This window comes from Pinus tabuliformis, chromosome 7, assembly GCF_031772625.1.
Source record: "Pinus tabuliformis cultivar Carrire ecotype Pingquan chromosome 7, CPIR1, whole genome shotgun sequence".
In the NCBI taxonomy this organism is placed as follows: Eukaryota; Viridiplantae; Streptophyta; class Pinopsida; order Pinales; family Pinaceae; genus Pinus; species Pinus tabuliformis.
This window is the reverse complement of record NC_142293.1, coordinates 1,172,562,627-1,172,579,449: the sequence shown is the minus strand read 5'-3', so window position 1 is coordinate 1,172,579,449 and position 16,823 is coordinate 1,172,562,627. Positions and strand designations below refer to the sequence as shown.

Sequence of the window (16,823 nt, the reverse complement as noted above, 5' to 3'; positions counted from 1 at the left end):
ATGATGAATTACTATAATAGAAATGCTGATTAAAATTTTCAGCATGGAATTTATAATATCAGTTGGGTTTCTATTACACCAACAATGAAACCCAAGGACAATTCCAAGTTTTGATATATTAAAATTTAAAAACGCATGATGCTTGTTTTGTTTTCAAAAAACAAAAGGATGTAAACACAAACTATACTGAAATGTCAAGGAAAACTGAAACATATCCATGGAGCCTAAAAATTGCATAGGTTAGGTAGCTTGCACTATTAATGTGGAAACAACAAGTAATAATAAATAGACCTTTTATGATCAATTTCTAAAATAATGTGGAAAAATAAAATAACTATCCTTCCATATATAATCTGAGAAAATGAGTTCACACCTACATACCACTTTTACCAAGTGCTCCAATGGGGGTTCTGTTGTGGTTGACTTGCCTCCCACCAAGAATCCAGATAGTTACAAGTCCATCTTAGTTGAGTATATTCGTAGCTGGGCTAGGAGAAAAAATAGCTAATGGTGGTGAATTGGAAATTCTAGGTGTACCAATAGCTAGAGATTGATCATGATTTAGTCCAGGAGCTGTCTACTGAAATTCCTTAGCACTTCCAGCATTTGAAATTGAAGAAATGGTAGAAGACTGCTTCTCAGTGTCTTCTATGTGAGGTGAAAGAAATGGGAGAGTAGAGGGTGGAAGTGCTATAAATGACGAGACTACAAGTTGCATGGGAGTTTCTTTAGGAACTTGAAGTGAAGATGCTACTAAACTTTGTTGATCTACCTGTGGGGAGGATTGTTGAGAGACTTGTGGAGAAGCAGCCTGGAGAAGTTGAGGTGAAGAAACAGAAAGTGTTGACCCTGTCTTAAGTTGCTTCTGGTGATAAACTGAACACTGACTTAATATATGATGTTTTTGTATAAATGTTTGTTTAACAACAAACTATTTTTCCATTGATTCATTACTCAACTCATTAATTTGTTGAAGTTGTGGCATTTGTTGTGCATGAAGCTCTGCCTACAACTGAGCAACTTGTTGCTTCTTTTTCTATTGTAACTGTTGGAATTGTTGTTATTGAAGCTACTGAAGTTGTTGTTTGAGATGTTGTTGCTGATGTTGAAAATGTTGCTGCTGATGTATCTTAAGTTGTTTTTCTTGTGCTTGCATCATTTATTGTTGCTTTAGAGCCTGGTGGTGATGTTGTTGCAGAGCATTTATATTATTTTGTTGTCGAGGATTAATGTCATTCCGCTGTAAGGAGCTAATATTATTCTGCTGAAGAGGATCATTATCGTGCCTTAAGAGCTTGTTTGGGTAACTCATCAAATCATCATCCATAACATTCAACTCTCTATATATGTGTTGAAAAGAGAATTTAAAAATGAACTTTTCACTTGTTTGACTCTTTCCATGATCAGGAGAAGAATTAAGTTTTCCATTTTAGTTTTTCCATTTTCCCAATCCATGATGAGCTTAGAATCCCCCAAGACCTGAAATCCAAGAAATTAAATTCTTAACAGTGAGAGAGCAAACAATTCAGCCCTATTATTTGTCCCCCACCCCCCACAACAGACTTAAATGTAAAACTATGATTATCATTCAGCCAACTCCACAAATTCCAGGATTCCCTTAACATGCACCAACAAAATATCCACATGCATCTTCTTTATCTATTTCTAGATTTTTCAAAGTTCTAGGACTCTTCATTCTACTAGATTTCCAGACCCATCCATAACCAAGACTAACTTTTTCACAAACCTGATATATATATAGTGTCCTTAATTTGAAAGATCATTTTATTTCTGGGCAACCAAAGAGATCATGCTATAGTACAAGGTAGCAACTTGTGCTTGTTCACATCTTGATCCTTTAACCGTTTATCCAAACAAATAACCAAAGTATTCCCTACCCACTCTTCTTCCATGTCTATCAATTTTAAAGCTTCACTCCAAAGTTCTTTACTACAAGGGAAATGCACTAGTAGATGATCAATAGTTTTGTCACCATCTTTATAGAGTACGCATCTCCTAGGTCCTTATCAAAACCTCTTCTAACAATTTCTCCAAGTCATTAATTCCTTTGATGGTGCTAGCCATGATTAGCATAGTTTTCAAAGGGCCTTTAAGTTTCCATAATAAATTCCATCGCCACTTCTTTTCACCCCCTTCATCCTCCTCAAAACTAACCTTGTATTCTAGTTGTGCAATATACATTCCATAGTATTCGTTTTAGACCAAATAATTCCATCCTCTCCCTCCCTTAAGCCAAATAACACTAGTATATATTTCACAATATCCTAGTCATACCTTATCCAGTCTAATATAAAAAATTGTTGCATTTATTTTGGATATTGTATGTGTATCTATGCTAATAAATCTAGCCATGCATCTCTTTAGTACAGAAGTAAAAACTAAGAGAAATGAAAACGACTTATTATCACATTCCTCGAAACAAAAGAAACACAAGAGGGATGCATCTTCACTGTGATGTAAACTTGAGAATTTAATAGTATTCCATGAAAATGCCAATCAAAAACTGCAAAGAATGCCATGTGTTTTATTGTCATTGTTGGTAACGAAATTAAGATTGGATGTCCAATTAATGTGGTACACCTAGCACCTAACCCCACATCTCTCATCGATGACTATGTTAAGGGTTTTCCTATCAACACCTAAAAGAGTCATCTATTGTCATTCTCATATTGGGATAAAACTATCATTGTATCCATTTATTAGATATTTGGAAGATTTATGACCCTATTTTCCACTTCATTGTGTTTAGAGAGACCAAAGCTCAGCTCACAACAGTTGCAGGCTAAAGTGCATCCCCTTTCACCCTTGTTTTTTCTCATGTAGATAACCCATCGCTCCCTGTCCCTTATCAGCCTGTGTAGCATCACTCCATGTCAGTGTACATCCTGTCATGGCATTTGTAGACTACACATGATGCCTTTGTTCACAGAGAATTGATGCCTCAAGGTTCTATATTTTTTCTTTCCCAAGATGATTAGCTCAAGTGAGGGTGTCATGACTTTGGCTTAGGGTCAATTATTAGAGAAACTTCATAACTCCTTTCAGCCCTCTGTGACCAAATAAATCCTCCCAGATATAGGAAGAGCGTATACAACCAAACCCTCTCAAGGGTGGAAGTATGGAAGAGGAGGAGAGATTTCATATTGTCCTGTCATGGTGAAGAATTGTCACCAAGAGACCTTTCCCAGTTACATAAATGAGCCCAATCTGTGTGAGTCAAGGAAGGGTTAGGATCAAGAAACTGGAGAGGAATACTTTGCTTCCAAGGTGATTGTACTTTCTTTGATATACATTTATATAGATTGTTATGAATTGATTCTCTTATGTACACTTATTTTCCTTCTATTAGGGGCAAAGGATTTTCCTTGTTTGTCTATGATTGTAGTATGTACGTAGGTGACAGATTACAAGTGTTGCTGCAAGATCTCTGGATGAAGAGAAATATTTTTGGCAGCTGAATCGAGTCATTAGTCTACACCAGTAGGTGAGGGAAACCAGGTGCATATTCGATTCCTTCCTTTGTTTATATTCTATGTGAGAGGTCATGTGCCTAGAGATCTAGTGGAGACTTGTTTAGCATTATATCAACAATCTAGCAGATACTAATGTTGGATCTATGGGACAATAGTTCCTTTGCTCTAGTGTAAAAATTATGCAAACAAAGGCACACAGAATTCATATCAAATGTATCTCCTCCATCATTTATGATCAAGAAACACATCCTCGATACAGATCAGTTTTAATAACCTGTAAGACCACTTGATTAATTACGTGTGTGACAACTTCATCTCATATCCATTTCTGTGGAATCTGGTCAAAAAGAGAGACTCTATGTATCAAGAAATCTGGTGCATTTGTCATTACTAACTACTTGAATAAGGTTTATAAATGGATCTCCAAACTCTCTCCCTCAAAGATATTGGTTCATGTGCAGACTGATTGTAAGTCACTATGTGGAGGTTTGTAAAGGAATATGCTTATCTCCTTCACTATTCTATGTTAAGCCACATAATAGAAAAAAATTCCCCTCATTTTGCTTACTCTGGCAACTAGGTTAGCTATCCTCAATGGCTTTCATGACCTACTACAAACCTGGTTTTAACAGTCACAAATAAGAAGATTGAAATACTTATGGTCTCACTCTTAGAAGATTTCCAATTGAGAAATCATTTAGGTTGTTTTGTAACAGCAACAGATGTGAGCTGCAAGTGAATTTGACTTTGAGGTAGAGGGTTTATTTAATAGTATCCTCTGTTAGTCCAGTACTAACATCACATGGAGTCTTGGTGGCATATATCTTAGCACCACTTTGGATTTTGGTCATTATCTATGTTGATGCTCATCCCCTCTCTCTAAGGAACGTAAAACACTAGTTTTTACCTCGAATAAAAATTTCTTGATTAATATAAAATAGTTTCCCAAATGATATGCATTTGATTTAATACAAAGCTGGTAAGTGGATGCAAACAAACCCTCTTGGGAGGATGAAGATTACTTATTTTCCATGGTGTCCAAGTTACCAGTGACAAAAAAAGGTCTGACTCTTCCATAGTAATGAGGAAACAAAGGCAAAAGAAAGTGCACATATCAAAGCAAATGGATGTATGGAGTTGTACGAAAAATAAAGTGATATGTATGCAGTGAATTTACTTACCGTTGGGGACACAAGATTTGGATTCTCAGATTCTCCTTCATATTCTATATTATAGACTGAAGACGAATATATTTTTGTTCCACTCTCTACAATAAACAAAAATGGTTTTACAGATATCAATCTAGGATCTTATGTGTCGCAACAGATATAAAATTTCACAATTATTTAAAATGACATATATTTTGGCATTGGATCACTCCAAAAAATTCAAAATGAAGTCTTTCATCAATGATAAAGCAAAAAAAACCTCTATCACATAGGATCTTGCAACAAACTTAAAGGAAAATTTTAAATAACCAAACAAATAAAATAACCTAAATTTGTAGAAGCAGAACCATTCAACCCAAAATCCTCCTTAAAATCTACCTTATTTTCCATCAGCACCCGCTCTGCCTTAGTGGCTATGAAATGAAGTGTTGTTCCAAACAATAAGCATCATCCAATTAAGAAATAAACCCCAAGACGATCTGCAGTCGTCCTTTAGAATAAAAACCGAGACACACAAACATAAACTTCCACAACATCGACTAAACGACGGTGCTACTTGATAGAAATTCAAACCTCCAACCTCGCAACACACCCCACATCACTTGTTTTGACTTTGAAAATGAATGAAGACTCCATAGATATTCCACCATGAAATGTCAATATGTACTCAAATGACAATGGCATCTGACATCGTACGAAAGGAGATATATTTACATGGTGATATTCATACATAGGATATTTATGAAATATTCTCTCGGTTCAAATTTGAAGAAAGTAGTTCATCAGGTATCATTTCATGATAACAAAATTTGATAAAATGGACTATCCTCAGAAGAAAACTAACTATCACAGCAATTCCAATGTGAAAAGTAGCACACCTGACTTATAGCGACTGTATAAATCTTCTCCTAAAACCACAAAGCAATCTTTTTCAATTCATTCATTCCATCTGCACCCGTTTGTGGCATGTGTATCTGAAGAGTGTCCATTCTACAAAAAATAAAAATAGCCTTATAAAACTACTTCCATGATTCCTATTAGCAAACCAACCAACTACAAAAAGCTTTTGCAAACTTAGAAAGACCAATATTTCTTTGCATAAGGTCATACAGATTTCACAGAGTTCACAAACGAATCAGGTAAATTGAATTAACAATATCTACAACAAAAAATTGAAGTAGATCATCAACCATTCATGCATTAGAAATTTCTCATTGAAAATAAGACTTATTGCATGGAATTTGATGTATATTTTCAAGGTATACAAGTCTGATATGCCTCATCCAAAGAACATAAAATTTGTTGATCTCAACATTAACCCAACTAGACCTGCTAATCTAACCAAACAGTAATCTCAGCTCACTACTCATTATAGCCTAATTGCTACAAGTTGGATGAACAAAAACCCACTAAACCTCTAATCAATTATAGTTACACAACTCTTGAAACTATTGTAACTTCAATCAACATTTCCTTTTGCTGAATTCCAGGACTATGTGCATGGTAAACCATGTGTCACTAAATAATTCTGGGTTGCAAATAATTGAAAACTATTTATCTCGGCGGTTAGATGATAAGATTAAAAAAATCGTAGTTTGCTACTTGATCAAGGTTTTCTTTGTAGAGAACTTCACTGGAGCAGTCAAGAAGCCTTCCATTGTTTCTGAACCATCAATGGAGACTCCTTTTCCACTCCTTAATACAAGACAAAGCAAACTATTATTGTTCCCTTCTTTGTCCAGCCAGTTCAAAATTGGACCAAGTGTAGGAGAAAAAATATGATCCCAATGTGACCACTCCTCCAGATCTGATAACATAGGTTCTTTTAGTAGGCACTTCAAAGCATCAACACTAGTCATGTGACCAAATTCTCCAGCTATTTGAAAAGGCTCAGATATCCACTTTTCAGTAATAGCTGAGCTTGGACTTGAATGATCACTTGTGTTGTTCCTTGCCAGCAATGCAGCCGAATACCTTGTCTTCTTTTGTTCAAAATAATTTTGGAGTTTCCTAATATAATTCAAGACTTCCTCAAATGAATAACTATCTTATAGCTCAAATATGATCAAAGGAAACTGCTTATACAAAATAATATTGACTTCTTCTCTAGTGAGCAATACATTTTCACCATTTTCTGATGTAGCTTGTGACAAAAGTTCTAACAGTTGGTTCTTTGCAATAGAAGTTGTTAATGATAAGTTTTCAATGTTCTCTTTAAGTCGTCATTGAATTTTGATGCAATATTCTCAAATTTTAAATTTAGCAATGAAAAGTTAATGCATTATACAGGCATCAAGTTATAACTTCTTTATTGCTTTATGTGTGAATGATATATGACTTAATTTTCTTAATTTATGTTAAAAATTCTGATGTTTTGATGGACCTTCTCTTTCTCCCTATCTCCTATGGTTTCCCTCTTTCTCACCATTACCTACAGATGTCTACTCTAAGTTTCGATCCCATAGTGGACCCCACCCATTATACCTGTTTCCTCCTATTTCCAGTTTTCCTTTTTATTCCTGAAGTCATATTACAATATAATAGTGTATCAACCACACTTCTAATCCTCCATGACTTTTAGGAATGAATATAATCCATTTGTTGATTTTGCATCTAGTAAAGAGTAAGCTGAAGCAAATATCTGTGTGGTCTAGGAGCTAGAGAAAAGTGCTTGGGCTTGTATTAACACCACACCCCAGGATTAAAACCCTTGAGTGGGTTCAAATATAGGTGGGTAAAGGTCCTAGATGATTTTCATGCCTTGTAGCATAGCCACTTGGCTGGAGGATAGTTCTAAGAAACATTTCCAGAAACAAAATGGATCAAACTAAAAAAACAAACACAAATCTCACACATACAAAATCTTTTGCACAACCAAACCATTGGCAAGGAGCATATATTTTCATTTTAGTGTGATCTTTATTTAACTTGTATATCTTACTATTGCTTCAATATTATCTAATTTCATATGGTACATTAGAATCCTTCCTGATACAGAACAATTATAGCACCCAGAATTCCAGAGTTCCAACCAGATATTGGAACAAGGACAACTTCAGAAGCAAAATAACTACACCAAAAGAGTATTTTCTTTATAACATTCAATGACCTGTCTAATTAAAAAAAGAAGTTCGTTTATTATTTCACTGGTAGAATGAATGTACCTATTCTTCATGTGTTGGTGTTGGTGATAGAGATAGAGATAGTGCTTGTGCTGGAGATGATATAATTCCTAGTGTTGGTGATAGTGAAGGAGTTGGCATTGTTTCTCCCTGCTTTGCCATGTCACTTACCTTTTCTGGTGATCTTTTTCTCTATGGCTAGTTTCTTTGATCCATATTTTGATTTGTGATTTACTTAACACATTTCCCTTATCTACACAATCAACAACATGATGTGTATGGTATCTCAGTACTTTACAAGGACACATCAATGACATGAGTTAACCCCTTTCAAACTAAATTATGTCACTTTATGTGCTTTTTTAGAAAGAAAGGTCATAAAGAAGATACAGAATAGAAAGGCCATGCCTGAGTGTCTACATATCAAATCTCCAAATTCAAGTGCCAATAGAATCAAGTAGCTTAGATGAGCTAGTAACAAATAAAATAACAAAAGTCATGAAAAACAAGGATATTTTTCCTTTCATTACTCTATGAAAAATCAGAGAATATTACATCAGAAAGTGAAAAAAATGGCCAATAGCAAAATGAAATTGATTTATTTATGTTTAACAAAATGTCACAAGCAATGATGTATTGACACTTTTGACCCGTGGTTGATTTTTGATTTGCATAACAATGATCTTTTCATGCGAACCATGAAGCCTGTTTGACAAATAAGAGTTCCAACTGAACACACTTTATCTTTGTCTTCATGACAAGTGTAATCAATAGAAGAAAGTATAAGAATATATATCATACAGTTAGCATTGGTCATAATGGGAAAGTCCAATTTGTAGATTAAGGTTCAATAGTTCATTTAATACATCAGTCTTGAAGAACCTTATATTTCCTCATAGAATTATGACATAGTGCAACCACCAACTTAAAATGTGTGCCATACACCTAGAATTGGCCACAATGACAAAAGTCCAATTTGTAGCTATGCTACACAACTTAAGGTTCAATGGTAGATTTAATATGTAGTTGTTGAAGATGCTTATGTTTTCTCATAGAAATGATGACAGAGTATAGCCACCACCTTACTGCTATTTGAATAGAAAATTTTAAAAGGGTTTCATTTCAAACCTGTTGAATCTGATGTCTAGACATAATAACGTTTGGTCAAGTCTAGCTTGATCAGATTTTACTGGGCATAAGAGTTGCCAAAATGACAAGTAATATATGTAAGCCAGATTTATTTTCAGTGCATTCAACATTAAATGGTTTATTTTAAATGTGTTAAGAGCATTACTGATTCGCTTTACTTTAGGTGCCATGCATCTTGGTTCTTTTGCATGTTGTATTCATCCTCACTAACTCTATGAGGTTTGGATAGTTGATTTTGGTTCTTTATGTCAAGTGTGGCTATCCTTTTACCCTACATTTATTGTCTATTGAGAGAAATCAATATACAACATTTATAATATGTTACAACTTTGAGGCATTTTGCATTCAAATTAATAATTTTAAACTGGTTTCAGAAAGCAAAGACCGATCTTGATCCTCTATATTCTGATCCACTTTGTGAAGTGGAAAAGCCAGAAATGATTAAAAAGCCAGTCAAATTAAAAAATAAGGTTTCACTGGCAGGACTTCATATGTAGGTCCAGTCTGAGATAATTTTGATTCTCATGATGTGAGGGGATTTTGTTCAGTATTTTTGTCAAATTTTTGGGAACTACATCAGTGATTTCAATCCCATTTATAACTGTCATTAAATATTGTATTGCAAGACCTAAAAGACATTCAAGCACCATGGAAAATTCATTGCAGTAAATAAGAGAGATATGAGCTCCTCTCTCCATGGAACATGTTTTCAAGGGATCACATTGCATCTTGAATATAAATGAGATGTTAGAGATGGAAAACTTAAAAATTTGAATATTTATTGAGCATATCTTTTTTTGTTAAAAAACGAATTTGCAAAAATGTCCTCCAAAAGGGAAGCAGAGTAAAAGTTTTTCATTTCTAAAAATAAAGTCAATAGGTACATTAAACAGTTGTCAGTAGTGAAAATACTCATATATGAGAATAGAAAACCCCAAGAGATCAATCATGGTAGTAGAGAGACAAAATTGTTGCAATGTGCACATGGTACACTCTTCATTGTATTAGGTATTTATAAAAGTACAATATTGATGAAGTGTGATGATCTTTGACCAAGTCTCCTATGGTTAACTAAAATATACATATTTTGGTGGGTGAATGAAGGTGACCAAGCCCCTTATGAATCATGTATAATAAGATTGGAAAAATAAAGTGAAAAGTGAAAATTACAATCATAATACATATAACAACTAAGTCCATTGGAAGTGGAACTTAGTGACTAAATCTCATCAACTTCTCCCTGCTAAGAGAAAATCATTCACAATTTCTGTTTATGTTAACCCGCTTTCCAGTGAAGGAGACCACATAATTGGTAAGCACTATGTGTGGGTTGGATTGTCCTAACAGAACAATGGAAGGTAAACACTATTAAAATGTGAGATCATGCAACCACTGGTGCTTGGCTGGAAGAAGAAATGTCCTTCCTATGGTTGTTGAAGGGTAGGCTAAAAAGCTATAACCTGTAGATCTGTGTGGAGAGGAGAACAATTAACAAGGTGTCCCTGAGAAAGATGCAATGTCATCTGCTTCAAGGTTGAAGTTACGACAATATGGGTTGACACATAATGATGATAGGATGTGGAATCGACACTGGGGTGGCATCTCCTTGTTGAAGTTGCAAGCTTACGGATGACCTTGCAAAAAGTCAGGAGAAATGAGGACTGGAGCAGAACAAAGAGTTCTAAATTTGTGGAGGTTTGCATGTTTAACGACCTATTTTCAATAATACGGGAAATAAGATCTGATCTGGCAGCCTTCACTATCCTTATGAAATCTATAAGTTTTGGAAAATGCATCATATGTGATCTCTTTTGTCAAATTGGTAGGGCTTGCCAAGAAGCATGTCACAACAATCTAGGATTGTAACATCACAATCAACTCTATCAATGAGAGGTCGAATAGAAAAAGTGATAGAACACCTATGGATGGTAGGTGTGGATGACCATGCTTCCTGGACCCATCCAAAATGATAGGGTTGTGGATGCAATGTGGTATGGATTTGGAGTGAGTCAACCAACTACTAAGAAACAAAAGTTATCTTGGCTGACATTGTCCATGATCAATTGTCTGCATTTTTTCCAATCTAAAATTGTGAGCGAAGAGACTTCTTGCTCAAGATTAATATAATCCTTGGCTAGTAGAAAAATAGCTTGAAAATAAGAATTCGTGGTGGTGGCATGCCTGGAAATTCCTCAAACTACTTGGAGAGAGCTTCAAAGGAGAATCTGAGGCAACCATAAAATCCCTACAGAGGCTGGAATTGTGGTGCCCTTAAAAAGCCCCAATCATAAAGGTCTATAACAATTGATATGAGCACAAAACAACAATATGAATACTTAGAAAAAAAAAACTATAAAACCTCAAGAGATAGATTATGCAGATATAGAGAGGAGAACACTACAATGTACGCATATGGTACACAATTCAACGTAATAGTTATTCATAGAAATGCAAAATTGGAGAAAAGTGCCCTGGGAATGCAATTAAAATATACATATTTTGGTGAACGATATGTGTGACCAAGGCCTGCATGAATTATGTACAATAAAGTAAGGAAAATAAATTATAAAATGTTAATTACAATCATAACACATACAAGAACTAAGTCCACTGGTAACTTAGGGACTAAGTCTTATCAATAAGCTACCAAAATTAATGAGTCAAACTCCTATTTTTAAGAGTATTATCAGGGTGGGAGTTCTTTGGATCTTACAAATGAGGGGTTGTCCTGAAAGAGTCCCATTGAATTGAATGTCATGCCTACCAGTCCACATTGACTGCTTATTGGAAATTGTTTGCTATTTCTACTTCACATGTGATATGAAATGTAATATATGGTACTAATCTAGCACATAATTTCATAGTTCATTATTATAACCGGTTTTAGTTTTTACATCATTGCTAGTGCATGAAACGACTCATCTGTTGTACTATTTCTCAGACTCATTTTTGGCATACCCATTGGTAGGAATCCTCCACCCTTGAAATACCAAGAACACAAATGACCCATTTTTCACAGTCCCAAATCCTTCTCAATGTCATGAACCATTCCTTCATTGCTAATTCTCCAGCCTCAATAATTTCTATAGAATCATTTTCTAGAAAACTTATAAATTGTTGAAGAAATTCGTCAATGCTTACACCATTTGTAAAGATCAAAGTGTCACCTTCTTCCTTAACAGATGGAAGTGGTGCTACTTCTTTAGAAATTCCAACATCTATGACCACTGAAACATAAGTCGTTTTAGTATTTCTGCCATCTTTTTTGTTGACCACTTCGAAACTGTCATAGAGGCTATCCCACAGTCCCATTTTCATTGACATTATAGCAACATTCAAAAAACCAATAGCTGGTTGCATTTTGAAAACTTTGAACAACTTTCTTGTGCAATTTTCATTCCCCTTCTTGTTTTCCATCCGTTGAAATTCTAGCATTCTTGTAAAGACCTCATACATTGATTGTTGCAGAAAAATGTCCTTCCAAGTTGCAATGAATATTTTTAGTTCATTATCTTTGAGAAAAAGAACATCATCTTTTACATATTTGGATTTTTCTGTGGATACTTGTTTCACCAGCATCGCATGCTCTCCTGCTATTAAATGGAAAGGGCAACTAACCAAGGATTTATCATGTTGCAAAACATTTCTCCTTTTCGTCCTAGATATATCCTGTGATTTTCCACCTAGATCCCCATCCTCATCAGAAAATGAGTTTAAGGTAATTTATTTCTTTATCTATTGATGGTTGTTTTCCTAACTGTGCTAATTCTTCTCTTACTGACATCTATGGGCACCTACCCCTAGACTTCACACACTGGTAATCTAATTTTCTCTTTGGTACCAATCTTACATTGGTGTTTCTAGCTGCAAGATCCTCATCATTATCTAAACTTGAAATTGTCTTCAATCTTATATGTTTGTGACCAAAGGAGGTAGTTCCTTGTTGCTAGACAAAAATGAATCCAATCATTTAGATATGATTTTAGATTGCATTGCAGATACTTATTTCCTTCATTCAATATTGACTTTCTTCTTTATTTCGGCTTTCACCTAACAAATAAGGTCCGTTTCAACTTTCTTAAACTTTTGATGTGTATGCATAACTGGGTAGGAAAAGAAACATATTCTTTCTTGGCCACAAAAGACAAGAATTCCTCTACCCGTATATCTTTCTGTTGCCAATCGTCTAAGAAATTAGAGAGATAGGATATAATCTATCCAGTTGTTATTTTAAAAGCTATCACTATATCCGTCAGAGGTTAAAAGTAATGCCCAATCAAGGGATGCCATATCAAAGGCCCTAATCCTAGATTTTCAAAGTCCTCCACTTCTTCATGTCTACAAATCTCAGTAGGTAAAATTACATGTGTGGCTTATAAATTAGGTGTATAAACAATAACATAGTGTGAACCAGAAAGCATACATAACTAGAAAACTTCTCATTGTTTTTATTGTGATCTGGGAAAGTTTAAAGTTCAATCCTAACATCATGCTTATTAGGCACCCATGTTCCAACTATTCCTTGCAAGATTCACACCGGTTTTCTAGAAATTTTGATATCATCACAATTTATCTTGTTTCGCTCATTACAATTTTAATGATGCTTGGAACTCTCTAAAGAACCCCCAACAAATCATTTAAAAAAACCATCTCAAAGTGGGGGTGAATGGTAAAATTCCATTAATCCTGCAGTGAATGGTAAAAGCCCATTAATCCTATTTTGCAGGTCTAGAAGAAAGAAATTTCACTCATATGGGTGTTGGCACATTTGATTTATAAGATGAGAAAATTGCATATCCTTCATGTCTCTGGAAAAGAGATATCCTAGAAACCTGGATCTAATATATATATGCCCTCATCCCACCTTTCCTTGTAAGCTATTTAACAAAATAATCATTTCCAAGAGTGAATGAATGCATTGAGCTCAACAACAGAGGCTTGGGGATATTTGGTATTCTCAAAGTTCAAGACCAGGTCCAGTATCCCAGAGCCCTTCCTCCTTCAACCCAAACATTATTTAAAATTCCACAATCATAAGCAGATTTTCTATGGATTGATTGAGGTCACCTAAACTATCATCAATCAATAAAAACCCTAATCTACATTGAAATATCCATCATGATCCAAATAAAAAAAACAACAACAAAAAAAATGAGACAAATGGGTTTTGTGGGTAGATTGAGTACATCTTATTGACGATCTTCTGCTTGGATTCCTCATTCCTCCAGTTGTTGGTCTCCATGGCATTCTCCAGCAGTGTTAACTGAAGAGAAAGGAGTATTATGCAGAGGATTTGGGACGAGGGTGTGTGGGTTTTATCAAATATAATGTAGAAAGAAAGCGGATAAAAGCGGTATGTCCGTGTTCATGTTAATTGTATTTATGTCAAAATGTTTATATGGAAAAAAATGTATAATTACTACGGTATGGGTTGAGATAAAGAGTTATATGGTTGAATAGTGAAACATTGGGGAAATGTTTGGTTGAATATATGATCTAAGGAGCATAGCGTATATGTTGGTCCTATATGTTGGTCATTTTTTAGAACAATTTAAATATATTTCATTTTTTTATTTTATGATATATGATGTATGTTAGGTTTTTATTATGTTTTATATTTAGATTAATGTCTAAATTTCTCTCCATTATTAATATCAATTACAACAATCTAATTTAATGTCATAACATAAAGAAAAATTATGGTTGTTGGATTGCATAGTGTTAAATGAATGTTACTTGAAAGCACTACATCACAACATGATAACTTCACTATGTAGAGCTCCCCACCTATCCAATGCCTTGGTAGCACTCCTCAAGTGAGACCTTCCTTGCTTCAAGAATTCATAACGTCAATGCTAGACTAGTACAATGTTTGTTGGACACTTAAGTGGACCCTAGTTTACCAATTCGAGCCAAGAAATTGTTATGTTGTTGGAACCACAACATTCTTCTATGGCCTTAGCAAAATGAACACAACACGTGCTAGGAAGCTCTAGGGAAACACAAGGGAGCACTAGGTGAAAATAATGCATGCAAATGAACGATTAAGAGTTTGTGACATAAAGTGTCAGTGAGTTCCAGGTGTGCTAAGGAGGGAGTGACAAGGTATGCTAGGTAGTGTTATGGCATGCTAGAGGCTAGGGAAACATGTCAAGATGTGCTAGGTGCTAGGGTGTCCCAATGCATGTCAAGGAGAGTTATGGAGTGTCGGGGAAAAGCAAGGGTGCACTAGTTTCAAATGCATTGAAATGAATGAATAAGAGTGTGTGATAGGGATTGTCAGTGGGTTCTAGGTGTGCTAAGGAGGGAGTGACAAAGTATGCTAGGTAGTGAATTTTGAATTAATGGAACAAAAATTGATTGACAAAAAACAAATAAAAACTTTATAAAACATTTTAACGAGACTAGTGATTATAAAGTAGTATATCTCTCCTTTTTAATAAAGGTATTGTAAGACATTATTTTTATTTATGCATTGTATGGATCTTTATGTTTCTTTGGTTCCTTAGTTATATCTAATCTTTTTAATGCAATATTATTATATTATGTGGAGAAAGGGGAAACATTCTTCTTTTAAAGGTAGAATAAGAAAAATGTAGAATAACTTACATGTCTTCCTTATCATTGGCTTATGCGTAGGGTGGTAATATGGGGTACATAGAGAGGTACCCAAGGGTACCTCTCTATTAATGATGGTCTTCATTATATAGTAATACCTAAACATCTACTAGTATTCCCCTTAGATACATCCCTAGGTACCCCATATTACCACCCCCTAGGGGGTACACTACAGTCACACTTATCTACTTGATTCCTACTAACTTCTTAATTCCTTTTTGGATATGCATACTAATTTTAGAGATCACATTGAAAAGCATAAATCTCACTTTCTTGATTTCAATTAACATTTTCCTTCCCTATATTCCTAATGTCACCTACGAAAAAAAGAGATAATAAACCTTAATCGTTATCCTCCCTTTCTTTCTTTTCATCCAAGTTTGGATCAAAAGATGAGATTTAGTTGTAGTTCTCTCTATTTCCTCTCTTATTTTTTACTCTTCTCATCTAAGTCATGTTTTTTAACTCTTCTCATTTTCCCTTGTTTTCTAGCCTTTCTCATCTAAGTCATCTCTTCTTAGTACTAAACCCAACTTTTTTTCCTTCTTCTCTATTTTGTTTAGTTTCTTAAGTTGGTTTACTTAAATTAGCCCCATTCAAACTAGGTTCCCTCCTTTAATAATCAACTAACACTCCTTAATCACCCCTTTTAGTTCACATCAAACATATCCAAATTAATTAATGTTTAAACTTTCTCCCTCACTTCTCAACCTTCCTATATTCTTAGTTTGTTCTCAAACATAACAACAACTCCCATACTTTCCTAATAATTTTATTCTTAGTTGATCATATCTACTCTATTTCTATAGAAAATGTAGAAATGTTGATATCTTTATGGTTTCAACCATTGGATTAATCATTCAAACTCCTAAGCTTCTAGGTCACCCCAAATCTCGAAGAAAACATAAGAGTCATGTTGCCTAAGTAGGTTAGGATAATTCCATTTACTACTCCCACTTATATGTATACATATTTTGTAATTCCACTAGAAATTGATCCCCCGCCCCCCTTATTTCACCTTTATCCTTCCTACTATAAGAAACTCTTTTGACTTCTCTCCCTCTTTTGACAAGAAGATTTATTCTTCCTCCACCTTTATATTGTTCCAAGCAAAATTTTGAATTTTCTCCTACTTTTTCCATTTACCTTTCCATCATGTACCTTAACTTTATCATGGCTCTCATCATATCTGAGGTCATGCTCAATCAACCTATGACTATTACCCTTTAAATAGGTCATCTTCACAACATCCCCTATGTATAATTATGGCC

General features: G+C 34.7%; 1 long non-coding RNA gene across 1 annotated transcript; it reads right to left on the bottom strand.

Moving 5' to 3' along the window:
• Positions 1-6,189: 6,189 nt before the first annotated feature.
• On the bottom strand, positions 6,190-14,304 carry LOC149251631 (uncharacterized). Its single transcript, XR_016266001.1, has 2 exons — positions 14,121-14,304; positions 6,190-8,038 (listed from the first exon to the last, which is right to left on the bottom strand). It is a non-coding gene; the product is annotated as an uncharacterized LOC149251631 (long non-coding RNA).
• Positions 14,305-16,823: the final 2,519 nt, after the last annotated feature.